The 18,687-nt window shown below is 42.2% G+C and overlaps 1 protein-coding gene across 1 annotated transcript in view; it reads left to right on the plus strand.

Annotated features, from left to right (window-relative positions):
* Window positions 1–15,687: 15,687 nt before the first annotated feature.
* The window catches only part of STAG1 (STAG1 cohesin complex component), a 423,440-nt gene continuing 420,440 nt past the window's right edge, over window positions 15,688–18,687 (plus strand). The window contains exon 1 of the mRNA XM_067737732.1: window positions 15,688–15,934. The gene's annotated coding sequence lies outside the window, so the exon portion shown is untranslated. The remainder of the gene's footprint in view (window positions 15,935–18,687) is intronic.

Raw genomic sequence — 18,687 nt, forward strand, 5'->3', positions numbered from 1 at the left:
TAGTCGCATACCATGTACCTGCGTCTATGTTATTCTGCTTTAGCAAAGAATTGTATCTTGTATTTTTCTCCAGAATCGGTCTGGTTTTTGCAGGGACCAGACTGGTGAATAAAATGGAGGTATGGGGAATTCCCTGGCAGTCCAGTGGTTAGGACTCCATGCTGCCACCATCGGGGCCCCGGTTCAATCCCTGGTCAGGGAATGGCAAGCCTTGTGGAGTGGTCTAAATAAATAAGTAAATAAATAAAATTCATCTTTAAAAAATGGAGGTATGATGGGGATCACCAACTTTTCATCCTGTGGATCTTTAGAAGTGGCAATAATTTCCATCATTCTCCCCAGCAATACTTTTTAAAATTTATGTCTACTAAGGGAGGGGGAAGTTTCAGAGGCTTCAGGTTGGTTTTTTTCATTATGATCGCTGTTACTTCATAGAGCAAGGACCCAATGTGGGAGTCGTGCCAACTGTGATGTATATCTATTCTGCTTGTATATGTGACGATGACGACTGAAGAAATGACTAACATGTGAATCTATAGGTCATTTGGGCTCACTGTGAGCTGGACCTTGGATAGGACTTCATTTTACCTGGTCCCTATGTGCACCTACTCTGAAAAGGAGACCATGATGATTCTCTGGATCTCCAAGTATCAGTGTCAATTCAGACTCTATGATCAACAGGCCTTGAAATGTTTATGTATTCTCATTTTCCCTGTGCACAGTTATCTGAGTAAATGGCCTTAGGTCCAAGGGTTCTGGAACAACCTTCGGCGAAAAACTGAGGAAATCATTACTGAGTACATTTGCATGGTATTACAGGTTTCCTTCCTCCTGGGGACCTGATCTCTTCTTAAGTTAGTGAGCTCCAGGTCTAAACACAGATTCATATTTGGAAACTTGGCAAGGAATCATGATTTTAACTGGGGCGATTACCTCAGTCTCCTGACTATGCAGTTTTGAATACAACTGATGATACAAACTGAGTGGTACCTTTATTGACTGCCCATTTATTTTTCCCCTAGGGACATCATATTCTATTAATTGTCTGCGTAATTCTGTGTAGGTCACTTCCCACTGGCTGCTCCTCTGAATTTATATTACAATAATTGTCCAACTTGGCTTCTGACCATTAAACAACATAACCTGACCTCTATCATTTGGGGGTCCTATTATCCCTGTTGCTATCATTAAACCTAGTTCCTTAATGGCTTCCTTTACCATCAGCTCTGGCTTATAGAAAGTCACCATGGAGCTTCTTAATGAGACTGGTGCCCCTCACAACAGTACATTTCTTATGTCCTTACATATGGTGTAGCCTCCTGGCCTTCAGTAATTTGATCATCTTGTGGGTTTTCATCTTTACATAGTATATGGTCTGTAGCATGACCAATTGTCGGATTCTTTGAATTCTTTCTTCCACTGTTTTCATGGTAATTATGGCATTTTAACCCAACTTCCTATGAGCCATCACTTTTTCCATGCTTCTAGAAATCATCCTAGTAGCAAATTCACACTGTCTCCTGGGTTTTTGTAAATATGTTTTTTATTCTTCAATTTGTTAATATGGTGTATCACACTGATTGATTTGCATATATTTAAGAGTCCTTGCATCCTGGGATAAATCCCACTTGATCATGGTGTATGATCCTTTTAATGTGTTGTTGGATTCTGTTTGCTAGTATTTTGTTGAGGATTTTTGCATCTATATTCATCAGTGATATCAGTCTGTAATTTTCTTTTTCTGTAGTATCTTTGTCTGGTTTTGGTATCAGGGAGGTGGTGGCCTTGTAGAATGAGTTTGGGAGTATTCCTTCCTCTGCAATTTTTTGGAAGAGTTTGAAAAGTATGGGTGTTAGCTCTTCTCTAAATGGTAGAATTCACCTGTGAAGCCATCTGGTCCTGGACTTTTGTTTGTTGGAAGAGTTTTAATCACAATTTCAATTTAATTACTTGTTATTCGTTTGTTCATATTTTCTATTTCTTCCTGGTTCAGTCTTGGAAGGTTATACCTTTCTGAGAATTTGTCCATTTCCTCCAGGTTGTCCATTTTATTGGCATAGAGTTGCTTATAGTAGTCTCTTATGATGTTTTGAATTTCTGCGGTGTCCATTGTAACTTCTCCTTTTTCATTTCTAATTTTATTGATTTGAGCCCTCTCCCTCTTTTTCTTGATGAGTCTGGCTAAAGGTTTATCAACTTTGCTTATCTTCTCAAAAAACCAGATTTTAGTTTTATTGATCTTTGTTATTGTTTTCTTTGTTTCTATTTCATTTATTTCTGCTCTGATCTTTATGATTTCTTTCCTTTTACTAACTTTGGGTTTTGTTTGTTCTTCTTTCTCTAGTTCCTTTAGGTGTAAGGTTAGATCATTTATTTGAGATTTTTCTTGTTTCTTGAGGTAGGATTGTATTGCTATAAACTTCCCTCTTAGAACTGCCTTTGCTGCATCCCATAGGTTTTGGATCATCATGTTTTCATTGTCATTTGTTTCTAAGTATTTTTTCAGTTCCTCTTTGATTTCTTTAGTGATCTCTTGGTTATGTAGCCATGTATTGTTTAGCCTCCATGTGTTTGTGTTTTTTACGTGTTTTTCCCTGTAATTGATTTCTAATCTCATAGCTTTGTGGTTGGAAAAGATGCTTGATATGATTAATTTTCTTAAATTTACTGAGGCTTGATTTGTGACCCAAGTTGTGATCTGTCCTGGAGAATGTTCTGTGTGCCCTTGAGAACAAAGTGTAATCTGCTGTTTTCAGATTGAATGTCCTATAAATAGCAATTAAATCTATCTGGTCTATTGTGCCATTTAAAGCTTGTGTTTCCCTATTAATTTTCTGTCTGGATGATCTATCTGTCCATTGGTGTCAGTGAGGTGTTAAAGTCCCCCACTATTATTGTGTTACTGTTGATTTCCTCTTTATAGCTGTTAGCAGTTTCCTTATGTATTTAGGTGCTTCTATGTTGGGTGCATATATACTCATAATTGCTATATCTTCTTCTTGGATTGATCCCTTGATCATTATGTAGTGTCCTTCCTTGTCTCTTGTAACATTCTTTATTTTAAAATCTATTTTAGATTGTGGCGCAGTGGTTGAGAGTCCACCTGCCGATGCAGGGGACACGGGTTTGTGCCCTGGTCCGGGGGGATCCCACATGCCGCGGAGCGGCTGGGCCCGTGAGCCATGGTCACTGAGCCTGTGCATCCGGAGCCTGTGCTCTGCAATGGGAGAGGCCACAACAGTGAGAGGCCCACGTACCGCAAAAAAAAAAAAAAAAAAAAAAAAAATCTATTTTGTGTGATATGAGTATTGCTGCTCCAGTTTACTTTTGATTTCCATTTGCATGGAATATCTTTTTCCATCCCCTCACTTTCAGTCTGTATGTGTCCCTAGGTCTGATGTGGGTCTCTTGTAGACAGCATATATATGGGTCTTGTTTTTATATCCATTCAGCGAGCCTGTGTCTTTTGGTTGGAGCATTTAATCCATTCACACTTAAGGTAGTTATCGATATGTATGTTCCTATGACCATTTTCTTAATTGTTTTGGGTTTGTTTTTGTAGGTCCTTTTCTTCTCTTGTGTTTCCCACTTAGAGAAGTTCCTTTAGCATTTGTTGTAGAGCTGGTTTGGTGGTGCTGAGTTCTCTTAGCTTTGGCTTGTCTGTAAAACTTTTGATTCCTCTGCCGAATCTGAATGAGATCCTTGCCAGGTAGAGTAATCTTTGTTGTAGGTTCTTCCCTTTCATCACTTTAAATATATCATGCCACTCCCTTCTGGCTTGTAGAGTTTCTGCTGAGAAATCAGCTGTTAACCTTATGGGAGTTGCTTTTATGTTATTTGTCATTTTTCCCTTGTTGCTTTTAATAATTTGTCTTTAATTTTTGTCAGTTTAATTACTATGTGTCTCAGTGTGTTTCTCCTTGGGTTTATCCTGCCTGGGACTCTCTGCGCTTCCTGGTCTTTGGTGGCTATTTCCTTCTCTACGTTAGGGAAATTTTCGACTATAATTTCTTCAAATATTTTCTCAGGTCATTCTCTCTCATCTCCTTCTGGGACCCCTATAATGCGAATGTTAGTGAGTTTAATGTTGTTCCAGAGGTCTCTGAGGCTGTCTTCATTTCTTTCCATTCTTTTTTCTTTATTCTGTTCCATGGCAGTGAATTCCACCATTCTGTCTTCCAGGTCACTTATCCGTTCTTCTGCCTCAGTCATTCTGCTACTGATTCCTTCTATTGTATTTTTCATTTCAGTTATTGTATTGTTCATCTCTGTTTGTTTGTTCTTTAATTCTTCTAGGTCTTTGTTAAACATTTCTTGCATCTTCTCGCTCTTTGCCTCCATTCTTTTTCCGAGGTCCTGGATTATCTTCACTCTCATTATTCTGAATTCTTTTTCTGGAAGGTTACCTATCTCCCTTCATTTAGTTGTTTTTCTGGGGTTTTATCTTGTTCCTCCAGCTGGTACATAGTCCTCTGCCTTTTCATTTTGTCTATCTTTCTGTGAATGTGGTTTTCGTTCCAGAAGCTGCAGGACTGTAGTTCTTCTTGCTCTGCTGTCTGCCCTTTGGTGGATGAGGCTATGTAAGAGGCTTGTGCAAGCTTTCTGATGCGAGGGACTCTTGGGGTTTTTTTTTTATGTTGTTAAATCCTTAGTACTAGGAGAGTGCTCCCAATTTCTCCCTTATCCAACTTTATATTCCCTTTCTGTTCATCAAGCACCCTCAAAATTCAATCCTACATATAGTCTCTCAATTTATGCTGACTGTATATTAAAGCTCCTTTTGGGTATAATCCCTTTCTTACATTATTATATCCAGCACATTGAGGCTTATCATCAGTTAAGGCCTATAGGATGGGAGGCAACCTGAAAACAAATCTTGAGAGGGAGAGCAGTTGTTGTCTTGATGTGAAGAGGTCTTTTCACCATCTCTGAACAATGGAGGGAAGTGATAGGTCTTAGCAGAGGAGGGCAGGCCTCTTCTGGAAATATCCTCATCTACTGTGTCAAGCCCCATTCTTTTCCAACCAGGGCCCTGACCTTGGCTTAGTATATCTGTCTTGGCTAAAAGTTTAATCTTTGGAGCTTAGCCACCCTGAGTTTATTCTGGTCTCCCACTGCAGGAGATGAGAGCCACTTTATGCACTACAAAAGAGAACCTGTAGTCTTCATTTTAGCTTTCAATTGGTGGTTAATCACTCAGCTTTTCATTATCTTTTTACAGTGCATTAATCTGGCTAAGGAATAGTCACCTGTTTTAGTCAGCTTAGACTGCCATAACAATATACCATAGACTGGGTGACTTAAACACCAGAAATTTATTTTTCAGATTTCTGGGAAGAGATCAAGGTGCCAGCCAATTCAGTTCCTAATAAAAACTCCCCTCCTGGTGTGCAGACAGCAGCCTTCTGGTTATATCTTCACATGACCTTTCCTTCCCTGTGTGTGGTGGGGAGAGAGGGGAAGAGGAGGGGGAGAGGAGAGGAAAAGCAAGGAGAGAGGGAAGGAGAGAGAGAGAGAAAGAGAGGTGTCTTCCTCTTCTTATAAGACCACCAATCCTATCAGATCAGGATCCTACTCATAAGACTTCATTTAACCTTAATTACCTCCTAAAAGTCCTATCTTTAAATGCAATCTTGTAGGGGGTTAGGACTTCAACATATGAATTTGAGGGGAGGGGGACACAATTCACTCTACAGGACCAGTTAATTTCATTGTCCTTATAGTTACTATTTTCCCCATATGTCTCAAGTACCTGATACATCATATCCATTAATACATAGCCTTCCACTAATTACCAACCTGATTTACCATCCATGAAAGTTTTAACAATTGGACTGTAATTGTGTGATGGTGTCCTTATTGTCAGGTGGGCAGCTAATGATCAAACTCCAAGACCCCATCTTAGGGCCTACTTTCTCAGATCTCACTCCTGACACTAAACGTCACAGGTTGGTTCCTGGGAAGCAGAGTATGAGATAGAGTTTAACAGGCAGGATATTTATTAAGGAGTACCCTTGGAACTAACACTTGTGAACCAGAGAAGAAGGAAGCAGGATTGGGCAGAGGGAGAACTGAGCTGTATGCAGGTCCCGTAGTGAGGTCAGGAGATTAGAATTAACCTTCAGAGTTGACCCAAGTTGGCTAAGATGGTCAGGCTCTTATACCCCAACTTTGTTCAGTAATTGAATGTGGGGCAACCTGGGAAGGGGCCTAACATTGAGCGATGTAGCTTTCTGCAAATGTAGCAATCCTGAAGGTTCCAAAGATTCTGCCAACAGCACCCAGTACCTGGGACAAGTCTTTATAGTAGGGGGATCTGGGCAGTGCATCAAAATGCCCACCACAGGGGTGAAGCATTTAAATTTCTCATTCCTTTTGTTTTCATAGAGGGAAGAAAATTTCTACTCCCCAGAAGGAAAAAGAATGAGAAGAATTCAGCATCTTTCTCTTCCCAGAGAAGTAGGAATGACTTCTCTGGTAGATGAGATTAGAAGGAATCAAGCTTAAAAGACTAAACCTTTTCTGGGCTTCCTCTGTTTCTGATTCTGTCTAACTTCCTTTCTGTTTCTCTATCCCCTGGCTTGTCAGTAGGATTCAACAAATTCTCTGCTCCTCAATGTTATAAGCTTATGGGGAAGGCCTGAATCTCACGGGAAAGCCTGAGGTTGTCCAGTTTTGCTTATGACTGGGTGATGGGTGTATTCCGTTGCATGAGGGGACCATTAGCAAGCCCATTTGCCAACCCAAAGGTATTTCTCTAATTAGCTTTATCTAAGCTAATTTTTTTTTTTTTTTTTTTGCGGTACGCGGGCCTCTCACTGCCGCGGTCTCTCCCGTTGCAGAGCACAGGCTCTGGACGCGCAGGCTCAGCCGCCATGGCTGACGGACCTAGCTGCTCTGCCGCATGTGGGATCCTCCTGGACCGGAAAACGAACCCGTGTCCCCTGCATCGGCAAGCGGACTCTCAACCACTGTGCCAACAGGGAAGCCCCCAAGCTAATTTTTATAAATTGTATTTATTATGAAAATTTCAAACGAACAAAAAAGAGAGAATAATACAATGAATATATTCAGTATCTAATTGAACAAATAGCAGGATTTTTATTCAAGTCAATATTTTGATTCCCTCCTGTCTTGATTCCTGAATTTTATTTTTCATTTGTTTCCATATTTAAAAAAAAAATTAAGAAACTTCACATACAATCTGGATTTGTGACTGCCCTTGGGGAAAAGAAAAAGAAAAAAGGAAACCCTGGCAACACTGGACAGCCTGGCAAGAACCAGATGATTCTGAGAAGCTACCTGCTTTAAACTGGGTTCAAGCTCTCCCGTTTGTCATAATCTCCACCCATCCCAACATGGATACCAAATGTCAGTTTGCCACTCACCGTAAAGCTTAAACTGTTGCTTTTATTACGTCAAATTTTCCCCTCCTCCCTACTTATTTATATTATCTGTCTGGCTCCTGTAGGCATTTGAATTTTTGGTCCTTGCTCTACAGACGGCCTTTTTAGTCTACCTACAAAAGATCAAATCCAGTAAAACATAATCACAGTGTTTGAGTGTTCATAACAGCTTTACCATAAGAAGAAAAAATTATGTACAAAATGTGCATCAGCATGTAAATGGACATATTGTAGTCTAATCATATGGTGGAATACTACAGCAGCACTAAAAAGGAATGAATGATTGCTATACACAACCATATGGATGAATCTCAAAATAATTGTACTGAGTAAAGAAATAAAACAAAAAAGAAAGTATTATTCCATTTATGTAAAATTCTAGAAAATGCAGTTAACCTTTAGTGACAAAGCAGATCAGTGGTTGCCTGAATGGACGAATAAAGGCAGGGAGGGATGGATTACAAAGGTCTATGAGGCAACTTTTGGAGTTGATGGATATATTTATTATATTGATTATGGTGATGGCTCCATAGGTTTATATAGGTTACAGATCATTAAATCATACACTTTAAATATGTGTAGTTTATTATATGTCAATCACACCTCAATACAACTGTAGCAAAATAAAACTAAACCCTCAAAACAAAACAAACAAACAAAACACCAAGTATCTGCCATGTATACTAGTAAGTGCTCAATGCATGTCTCCCTAAATACCATTGACAGAAGATGCTTATATTCACTAATTGTTTACATGTATTCAGAAAAAAAATTGCAGTTCTGGTCCTAGTAACTTGTTATTAAATTTTGATCCATAGAAATATCATAACACTAAGATTAAAGAGAAAATCCAAAAGCTTCTGGAAATGGATAACAGTGGCTGCTTCTTGAGAGGAGAACTAAGAGGGTAAGGGAAAATGATAGGTAAGTAACTTTTTGAACTGGTCACATGCATGTAATATTTATACTAAAAAAGTTCTTTTTCTCGGGCTTCCCTGGTGATGCAGTGGTTGGGAGTCCGCCTGCTGATGCAGGGGACACGGGTTCGTGCCCCGGTCTGGGAGGATCCCACATGCCGCGGAGCAGCTGGGCCCGTGAGCCATGACCGCTGGGCCTGCGCGTCCGGAGCCTGTGCTCTGCAGAGGGAGGGGCCGCAGCGGTGGGAGGCCCCTGTACCACCAAAAAAAAAAAAAAAAAAGTTCTTTTTCTCAGTGTAATAACAAGGGTTCTTATAAGGGCACATCGGAGAGGAGAGAGGATGTGACCACAGAAGCAGAAGCTGGAGTGATCTGAAGAAGCAGCCATGAGCCAAGGAACGCGAGCAGCCTCTAGAAGCTGAAAAAGGCAAGGAAGTGGATTCTCACGTAGAGCCTTCAAAAGAACTCAGTCCTGTGGACACTATTTAGAGCTTCTGACCTCCAGAACTGTAAGATAATAAACTTGTGTTGCTGTAAAGCCACTAAGTTTGTGACAGTGTATTACAACAGCAATAGGAAACTAATATTAGACCCCAGTTCATCTCACAGTCCAGATATCACTTATGTAAGTCTGATTAAATTAGTATGAAACATGCAAAAAAAAGTTCTTTTTAAGAAATAATGATTTTCTTTAGGGCTTCCCTTGTGGCACAGTAGTTAAGAATCCGCCTGCCAATGCAGGCGACATGGGTTCGAGCCCTGGTCCGGGAAGATCCCACATGCCGCAGAGCAGCTAAGCCCGAGCGTCACAACTACTGAAGCCCGCGCGCCTAGAGACCATGTTCCGCAATGGCTATTTGAAACTCTACAAGAAATAAAGCCAAACAAAGCAGCTTACCGCTCAAGTGTGAAGCACAAATATTTGGGCAGGGGATAATAAGGAAAGAGAATCCGTTTGATCCTGATACTCTGCACATTTTCCTTTGAGTGGCTTTCTAGTGGATGTGACAGATGTCTTGAAGAGAAGAAAATGTAATCCTGGCACTCTCCATAGCCTGGAAGCTGGCTGTTAATTTTGAGTCAACTAATAGACAAAACACAAAAGATATTGACTGTGTTTAAGGGAGGTGAGTAGGTGGGAAGGAAGAATGGTGGTATTAATATCAGAGAGTCGAAATACTATCTAAGGTTGAAATATTGTCTAGAGTTTCACAGTGTACTACTAAAAGTTACAAAGATAACCAACAAAAGAGGTAAAATTAATGTAACTCTTAAATATTGGAAGAATGGATGTTAACATAATCCTTATCTTTTGTACCAAGGAGTTGTTAGATATTGTCTAAAGCTGATATAAGCATATTTAGAAATACTGAAGTAATCACAAACAAAAATATGCAAAAGAGGTTGTCCCTGGGGACTGGTCCTAGAGGTAGAAAGGATTAGCATGAGATTTGTTGCTTTTCATCATAAATTCTTTTGTGCTATCTGATTTGTTACAATTTAATTTGTTTCATTTTATTTGTTGTCATATGTGCATTTCTTTGACTGGAAAAAGAAATTAGAGGCTGGTTGCTCTGTTTATATGGAAACAATATTTCAGACATCTACCTTTATCAAGGTTGACTCCCTAAAATATGTCAGGCATTATTCTAGATCTTTTAAAATGAAATTCCAAGGATACCAAGACACTTGGACTAAGCAAATGGTTGTTCCACTGATACTTTATTCTCTACCCTAAATGATATTTAAGAGCTCTTAACTCTACCTTCATGAGTTCCAGCTCTCTGCTTATGAGATTTCTTTTTTAAAGTGTCTGAGTAGTTCTGTTCCTCCATTTTGGGGGGATAGCATTTTGCCTGAACCCAGGTTACTGATTCTGAAAGGGGAGGTCTTCTGGCTCTGTCTTATTACCCATCTTGGGACAGAATTAATTGCTCATGTTTAGAAGGAATTGAAAACAAATGGTATGGAAAAATCATGGTTTAATCTGATAGGTAGGACACTATGGCACATTACTGCCACCAATTGGCAGCACACCTTAATTGCAAGAGTAGAAAAGAAGGGAAAACCATTTCTGATTTTTGCGAAAGTCTGGCTGATAAACAACAGTAAATATCCTGTAGCCAAGTGAAAAATGCAAAGGAAGAATACTTGATTTTGGGAGAGTAAAATGGGACAGTGGTCATGATCCCCAAAATTCTATGTTTTAGATATTCATGTGGTATGTGGAAGCAGTCAAAGTGAAGTGTGAGAAAGCATAATCAGAAGACTTTTCTGTAGTCTAAATATCCAGTAGCTGTGTCTAGAACTCTGTAAAAGTCATGGAAAAGGGAACAATCATGAATCAAATGTTACTTTGAAAAGTTTTTCTTACAAGATCTATATGAGGAAAATTACAAAACTCTGATGAATGCAAACAGAAAAGAGCTAAATAAATGAGGAGATGGATAGGAAGACTCAATATCATCGATGTCAGTTCTTCCTAACTTGATCAATAGATTCAATGCAACCCAAATCAAAATCCCAGCAAATTATTTTATGGATATCAACAAACTGATTCTTAAGTTTATATAGAGAGGCAAATGACCCAGAATAGCCCTATAATACTGAAGGAGAAGAACAAAGGTAGAGGACTAATGCTACCCGACTTCAAGACTTATTATTAAGCTACAGTAATCAAAACAGTTGTGATATTGGCAAAAGAATAGACAAATAGATCAATGGAAGAGAATAGAGAGCCCAGAAGTAGACCACCATAAATATAATCAATAGATCTTGCAATACAGTGGAGTAAAGATAGTCTTTTCAATAAATGTTGCCGGAAGAACTGGACACACATATCCAAAAAAAAAAAGGAGAATCTAGACATAGATCTTACATCCTTCACAAAAATTAACTCAAAATGGATCATAGACCTAAATGTAAAGTGCAAAACTATGAAACTCCTAGATGATAACTTAGGAGAAAACCTAGATGACCTTGGGTAGGGTGATACCTTTTTAGGTATCACCCAACACCAAAGACATAATCCATGAAAGAAATAATTGATAAGCTGGACTTCAGAAAAATTAAAAACTTCTGCTCAGCAAAAGACAATGTTAAGAGAATCAGAAGACAAGCCACAGACTGGGAGAAAATATTTGTAAAAGACACATCTGATAAAGGACTGTTATCCAAGATAGACAAAGAGCACTTAAAACTCAACCGTAAGAAAACAAACAACCCAATTTAAAAATGGGCCAAAGACATTAACAGACATCTCACCAAAGAAGATATACAATGGCAAATATGCATATAAAAAGATGCTCTACAGCACAAGCCATCAGAGAAGTGCAGGTTAAAACAACAATGAGATACCACTATATACATATTAGAATGGCCAGAAACTGGAATACTTTCAACACCAAGGATGTGGAGCAACAGAAACTCTCTTAATTGTCAGTGGGAATGCAAAATGGTACAGCCACTTTGGAAGACAATTTGGCAGTGTCTTAGAAAACTAAAGATATTCTTACCATATGATCCAGCAATCACACTCCTTGATATTTACTCAAAGGGGTTGAAAACTTATGTCTGCACAAAAACATGTATAGGAATATTTATAGCAACTTTATTTATAATTGCCAAAACTTGGAAGCAACCAACATGTCCCTCAGTAGGTGAATGGGTAAATAAACTGTGGTACATCTGGACAATGCATTATTATTCACTATAAAGAAATGAGCCATCAAGCCATGAAAAGACATGGAAGAGGCTTAAATGCATATTACTAAGTGAGAGAAGCCAGTCTGAAAAGCCTACCTACCATATGACAAGTAAAAAAATCAGTGGTTGCCAGGGTTGAGGGAGGAGGAGGGAAGAATACACAGAGCACAGAGGATTTTTAGGGCAATGAAAAAACTATTATGATATTATAATGATGGATGTATGCCATTATACATTTGTTCAAACCCACAGAATGTACAATACTAAGAGTGAACCCTAAGGAATCACCTATGGACTTTGGGTGATTATGATGTGTTAATATAGGTTCTTTCTCAGTAACAACTGTATCATTTTGGTTGAATGATGCTGATTACAGCGGAGGAGGCTATAATGGGTGTAGGTAGAGGGTATATGGGAAATCTTGGTTCCTTCCTCTCAATTTTGTTGTGAACCTAAAACTGCTCTAAAAAAATTAAGTCATTAAAAAAAAAAGGTTCTGTGAAAGGAATGCCATCATTATTGTCATGAAACAAGTTGGCTGATCGTCTTTTACTTTAAGCAGGACTCTAAGGTCAATGGAATAACTTTGAAATCTTCTTCATGCTAAAATTATCCAGAAGGGAAAAAGACATAAGTTCAGCCAAATTTTAAAAGGAGTTCTGCCATCTAAATAGTCACAAACTAGCTTTTTATGTTATAAGGCAAAGATCTTCACGTTATTGGTTAATAAATGTTAGCCGTTTAGTCTGTAAAGCATTTATATTACATTTACATTAATGTGTAATTCTGTAAATGCAATTTTAAGTTTATAATATTAAATTTAATATTATATTTTTGGACCAGGTTGGCTAAAAGATTGAGTTGAAATAAAAGCTTAAGGGGCATGTGCTTTTTTTTTTTTCCTGTACACGGGCTTCCCACTGCTGTGGCCTTTCCCGTTGCGGAGCATAGGCTCCGGACGCGCAGGCTCAGCGGCCATGGCTCATGGGCTCAGCTGCTCCGCAGCCTGTAGGACCTTTCCGGATCAGCGGAACGAATCCATGTCCCCTGCATCGGCAGGCGGACTCTCAACCACTGCACCACCAGGGAGGAAGCCCTCAGCCTGTGCTTCTTTAGACATCTAACCTATCAACCTGAATCTTCAAAGTGGGCCCGGTCTCATTTCAGATAATTTGAAACGAACAATGAGGTAGAAATTCCAAAGGGCACCAGAAAACTTGGACTAAGCAAATGTTTGTTCTATTGATACTTTATTCCCTATCCCAAATAATACTTAAGAACCCTTAGCACCTACCTACACTAGTTCCAGGTATTCTTTCTGACATTTTGTTCATACCTCTGACTTGAAGCTGTTAATGAAAACTGTGGTGTTTGAAAATCTTTGCCAAGAACTTTGGAATCTTGATTAAGAATTTCATGAAAGCAGAGGCTCCTGGGAAATGTGTGATTCTGCAATAAAGTTAACTTGTTATAGGACCTATTACTTTATCTTACCAAATAGCTAAAGCTTGAATGTATCTGAAATTACAATGCTATTAAGAGAAATCAGGAAACTTGAATAAGAAAGATGCATTACCTTAAATGTTGAATTTTGGGCTGGAGCTGAATTTTGGGCAAGAAAGCTGAATATGAGGAATGTTAGTTAAGAGACAATCAGGAACAGATAGTAATATAAAGAAACTTTTGAAGAGAAAGGATAGTAGAGGAGAACAGAGAGCTAGGAGTTGAACTATGGATTGGAAAAAAGAGGAGGCGCTAGCCAAGGAATCAGAAGACCAGGAAACCAGGTAGGTTGTAGATCCCAGGAATTGTCTTAAAAAAGGGGGAAATAGGGTTTCAAGGAGGGTGTAGGATTGGGTGTGCCAAGAAAAAGAGGATGAGAAAATGGTTGTGACCTGAAAGTGTAAATTCAGTTTGTTGTTATCGGTTAGATTGATAAAAGCTAAGGAATAAGGTGGTAATGAAGGTGGGAGACTGCTTCTTTTGAGAAATGTGACAGTGAAAAGAAGGCTGATAGTATTGTAACTGGAGGGAGTAGTAGTACTGAAATTTTTAAAATGACCATGGAAACTGCTGAAAAACAGAAGCCAATGGCAAGATGTTGAAGATATAACCACCTAGGAAAGTGGTGGAAGGTGGAAATGGGAAGGGACGGCATACGTAGTCCAGGAAGAAAGACTAGCTTTGGAGAGAAGGGGGGGAATGGGTTAATTTGGTGAGAATTTGAGAGGTCATGAACAGGGTGTGGTTACAGATATTTTAATACGGAGAGAATATCAAACCGGAATTGGAATTCCATAGCTTTTATCCCTGGAAACTAGATGATTTTATCTATTAGTATGGATTGGGACTGGCACCTTAACAAGGAAAGCTTCAATAGTCCTTGGGGAGAATACGATAGGAAGTCAACCAAAGATGAGTGAAAAAAATTGTAAGTGGGAGTGCAGTCACAAATTCATACCAAGCAGGTAGAATTGTGACTTCCTCCAGTGAAAACCCACATACCTGTGACCCTTGGGAGAGAAATCAGAAATACGGGTAATCTACTGGAGACTGGCCGTTAAGACTACTAAAAAAGAGTTGAGCGATTCTAAGGCAAGAAAGAAATAGAGCTGGGTATAGTAACAGAGATTTAGTCATAAATGGGGCTGATGACCTGGGAGACTAAGGATTCACTTTTGTATTGAAAGTTGTGAGTGGGTGAAAGGTAGAAGCCACGGCCACAGAGAGGCGGGTGGAGAGTAGGGAAAGGCGACGTTCAGCGGCATATTTTGGTCATGATCTCACGTTAATCAACTTTCCCTTTTGGCAGCTAAAAGGCTAGGATTTTCACGTCCATTTCACAGCTACTGAGAGTAGTCCTAGGCTGTGGAAGGTGAAATCTGATTCCAAAGCAGAGGCTATATTTTCCCAGTCTACCTACATTCTTTACTCACTAACTAGCCAATGCTGCCGCCTTATGCAAAGCCGGCACCACGGAGAGGATCTGCTTTACAGACGCAGGGACGACGCCAGTCGGCCTGCGGCGAGCAGTGTTGGGTCTAGATCGGCGGCGAGGGAGGTCCCAAACAGTTCTCGAAACCTTTACACCCGCGCCGGGGGAAGCGGCTCGTCAACAGTCAACAATAAATCGCTAGTACAATGCTAAACTCTGAGGCCCTCATGAAACCCAAGAGAGGCGGGAGCAGAATTTTGTGCCGCCACCCCCTCGCGTTTCCGCAGAGCTCGTCCCGGGCGGGGGATGGGGGTAGCAGGAGCCGGGCGGGGCTGCGGGGAAGCGCCAGTCCCGCGACCCGGGGAGGGGCCTCGGTGGAGGGGCCGGGGGCGGGTTTCCCTCCCAGGTCTCGGAAAAGCTCCAAAAATGGCGGGCAGCAGCTCAGCTAGCGGGGCGCGCAAGCGCCGCCGCGGCCATCCTTCCGCCCGCCTCGGGCGGCCACGAACAGTCTACAGGGCCCTCACGGAGAGGTATCCGCCGCTCGCGATTGGCTGAGCTGGGCCAGCGCTCCGTGCGGGGGCCGGGCCGCCACGCAGCGGCCACGTTTCCCGCCCCGCTGGCGCGCGTGCGCGTAATCCCCACAGGAAAGCGTTTGCGCGCGTCCCCGCCGCGGCCGCCTGCTCGCGCCTCAGCTCCCTCCCCTTTCCGGGCAGGTCCGTCCCGTCAGCGAGGCAGTAAGCACGGCGGCCAGCAGAGGGCGGTCCGGACCCAAGTCTGCAGCGGCGCCATTGGCGTGTGGAAAATGCCACCAGATGGCGGGTTAGGATTGCAGCTCCGTTGAAGGCGCGGCCCCCGCTCCCGAACCCCCGGCGACCACCCCGTAACAACCCCCCCACATCGGGAATAACACACCGGAGACTTTTGGGGGGAAACTAGGTCGACGGCCGGCTGCGCCCGGATGGGCAGCTGAGGTGAGTGCGGGCGGCGGCGACGGCAGCGGGGGGCGGGAAAGAGGGGGAATGCGGCGGCAGCGGCGCGGGGGCTGGAAGCGCCGATCCAAGATGGAGGCCGGGAGAGAGCGAGAGAGCGCGAGCGGGGAGCGGGCGGGCCGGGCGCGGGCCCCGCGCGGGGGAGGGAGGCCGCGCGGGCCTGTGCGGGGCGCGGCGGTCGCCGGCCGTCCGGGAGCCGGGGGGAACGACTGTGGGCGCGGCGGGCGCCCCGGAGCCCTGGTCGCTCCGCACCCCTCTCGCGGGCCCCGAAAATTGTGCCCCCGCCCGTTCAGGCACTACGGCGACGGGCGCGGAAGCCTTTGTGGCGCGCTCGGGCCCGCCGCCAAGCCCGCCCTCCGCCCCCCCGCCTGGACTCTCGGGACTCGCCCGCGCCCGGCGGGGCCGGGCCGAGGCGGGCTGGTGCGAATGCCGCCCGCCGCCCTGCGTTTCTGCGGTGTTTTAGCGGCGGTGGCGGCGTCACATGACAACAAGCTCGCCTCGGCGGAGGGACCGGGGGGTCGCTCGGCGTGGCGGCCGGCCCAGGCCTCTTCTCGGTGGGGTGGAGTGGGGGGCTGGCGCTTGGGGCAGAGGGGACGTCGAAGCCGGGCTTTCCCGCTATCTGCCCTCCCCGCCCCCGACGGAGGCCTCCTTGTGAAACGTGTCCAGGCCGGAGCACTGCCCCGCTAGTTTGCCAGCCCCCCAGGAGACGAGGCCAATAAAAGTTGTTTTCCCTCCTTTCTCGGGGTGGTGGTGGTGGTGAAGAGCTGGGAAACTGGAGTGCCTGGATTTGGACCTGGGCCTCGATTGGAGAGTCCAAACGGGGTGCTTCTTGTGTGCTGTAGGGACTAAGAAATTTTCAGGTTTTAGGATTGTCACGTCACCCCTTCCACCAACATTTGACATTTTATCGATTTTCTTCACATTGCAGAGAATCGTGCCCCGGGCGTATAAATCACGGGATGGTTTTGGACGCTTATAGACTCAAAACGATGCTGTTTGTATGTGACGACAGCGAATTATTTGCTGTTAAAGTCGATGTTAAGATGATGAATATATAGTTTATTCCTTCTCGTGGTTGTGACTAGAAAGGACTTTATTTTGCATCTCTTAGCAAACATAGTGTTTAGGAAAGTATTTGACTAGGCATGAAGAAAGTTGTGTGATTTGTAACTTACGTGGAATTTGACTACACCTTTTAGATTTTCCTGTATCTTTTTAAGAAAATTACAAATTCTGATGGTGAAGCACTTAGGAAAATACATATAACAGTGAAAATAAAAACAGCCTGTGTATTGTATGATATATTGTACCACGTTCTCATATTTATAACGTACGAAATGTTCAGGCTAAACAAATTTGCCCAAGGGGGGAAATAGTGAAAGATTCGGAAAGGTTGTTTACTTGCTTTGGATTTTTGAGAATAGTTATAACACAATTTGTTTGCTATCTAAATAAAGTACTAGAAAACCGACAAGCGTTTTGCTAAAGTTTTCATTACATTTCAAAATGTACATTGTTTTTTCAAATGGTCTGCCCATGGTCATTTTTACAACCAAACTACTTTTGATTGGAAATTTTTCAGTATCCACTTTAGTTTTGACATTCTGACAAAGCCAAGGGGTATTTAAGTAGATTTGAAATACGGGAAATTATGTTACTAGGAACGCTTCCCTTGAAGACAGTATGCAGGTACTGTTGATTTGAATGGCTCTTTTAAAGCCTTAAGGGGGCTGTGGTAGGGGAGAAGAGCGCCCTGGACTGAAGTTACTTTAAACATACCCTAGGTTTGTGATCTTTGGGGTGTCACTCCTCCAGCCTTTCTTTCCTCATCACTAAAATGAAGGTAATAAATTATATGGTAGTTGTATAACAAGCTGTGTGTGGAAAAGCCCTTCTTAATCATTAAAACTGTAAAAATTTATGTAATTTTATAGTTTTAATCTTTTTCCTTGATTCTGGATCTTATATCTTCATAATCAGTGCTGTGAGGAGATACAGTGCACTCTGGAGAAAAAGATGTCTCTTCCCCCTTTTTATCCTTTTCTGCTTTGTCCTATGTTGATGGAGTGTATTAGTTTTCTTTTTATGTATAGCGAAGTACCACAAATGTACTAGCTTAAACAACACCCATTTATTAGCTCACAGTTTCTGTAGGTGAGAAATCTGGGTACTTTGGGCTCGCTTTTCATCATCTCACCAGGCTAAAATCAAGGTGTTAGCTGTGGCTGCAGTTCTCATCTGAGGCTCATGACCTTCTTCCATGCTCACTACTTGTTGGCAGAATTTCCTTGTGGCTGTATGACTGATGTTGCCATCTTCTTTCTAGCTGTTGGCCAAGGACCTTTCTCAGTTCCTTACCACATGTTCACGTAGGCATTTCACATCATGGCTGTTTGCTTTCATCCAGGCAAGCAGAAGTCAGTTGCTCTGGCTTCCTCTGTCTCTGTCCTTTGGACTCCCTTTTAAGACCCCTTTTTAAAGCTGATCTGATTTGGTCAGACCCACTCAGGAAGATCTCCTTTTTGGTGAACTCAACTGATTAGGGAACTTAAATACATATGCAAAAATCTATTTGCCATGTAACAATCCCAGGAGTGATGTTCCATTATATTTACAAGTCTCTCCCACACTCAAGGGGAGGGTTATATACTAGGGTGTGGGTCATTGTGGGTTGTTAGAATTTTGCTTGCCATGGGGAAAGAAGTATCTTTACAGTTGCTTCTTTAGAATCTGGA

Source organism: Pseudorca crassidens, chromosome 5 (genome assembly GCF_039906515.1).
Source record: "Pseudorca crassidens isolate mPseCra1 chromosome 5, mPseCra1.hap1, whole genome shotgun sequence".
NCBI classification, from domain to species: Eukaryota; Metazoa; Chordata; class Mammalia; order Artiodactyla; family Delphinidae; genus Pseudorca; species Pseudorca crassidens.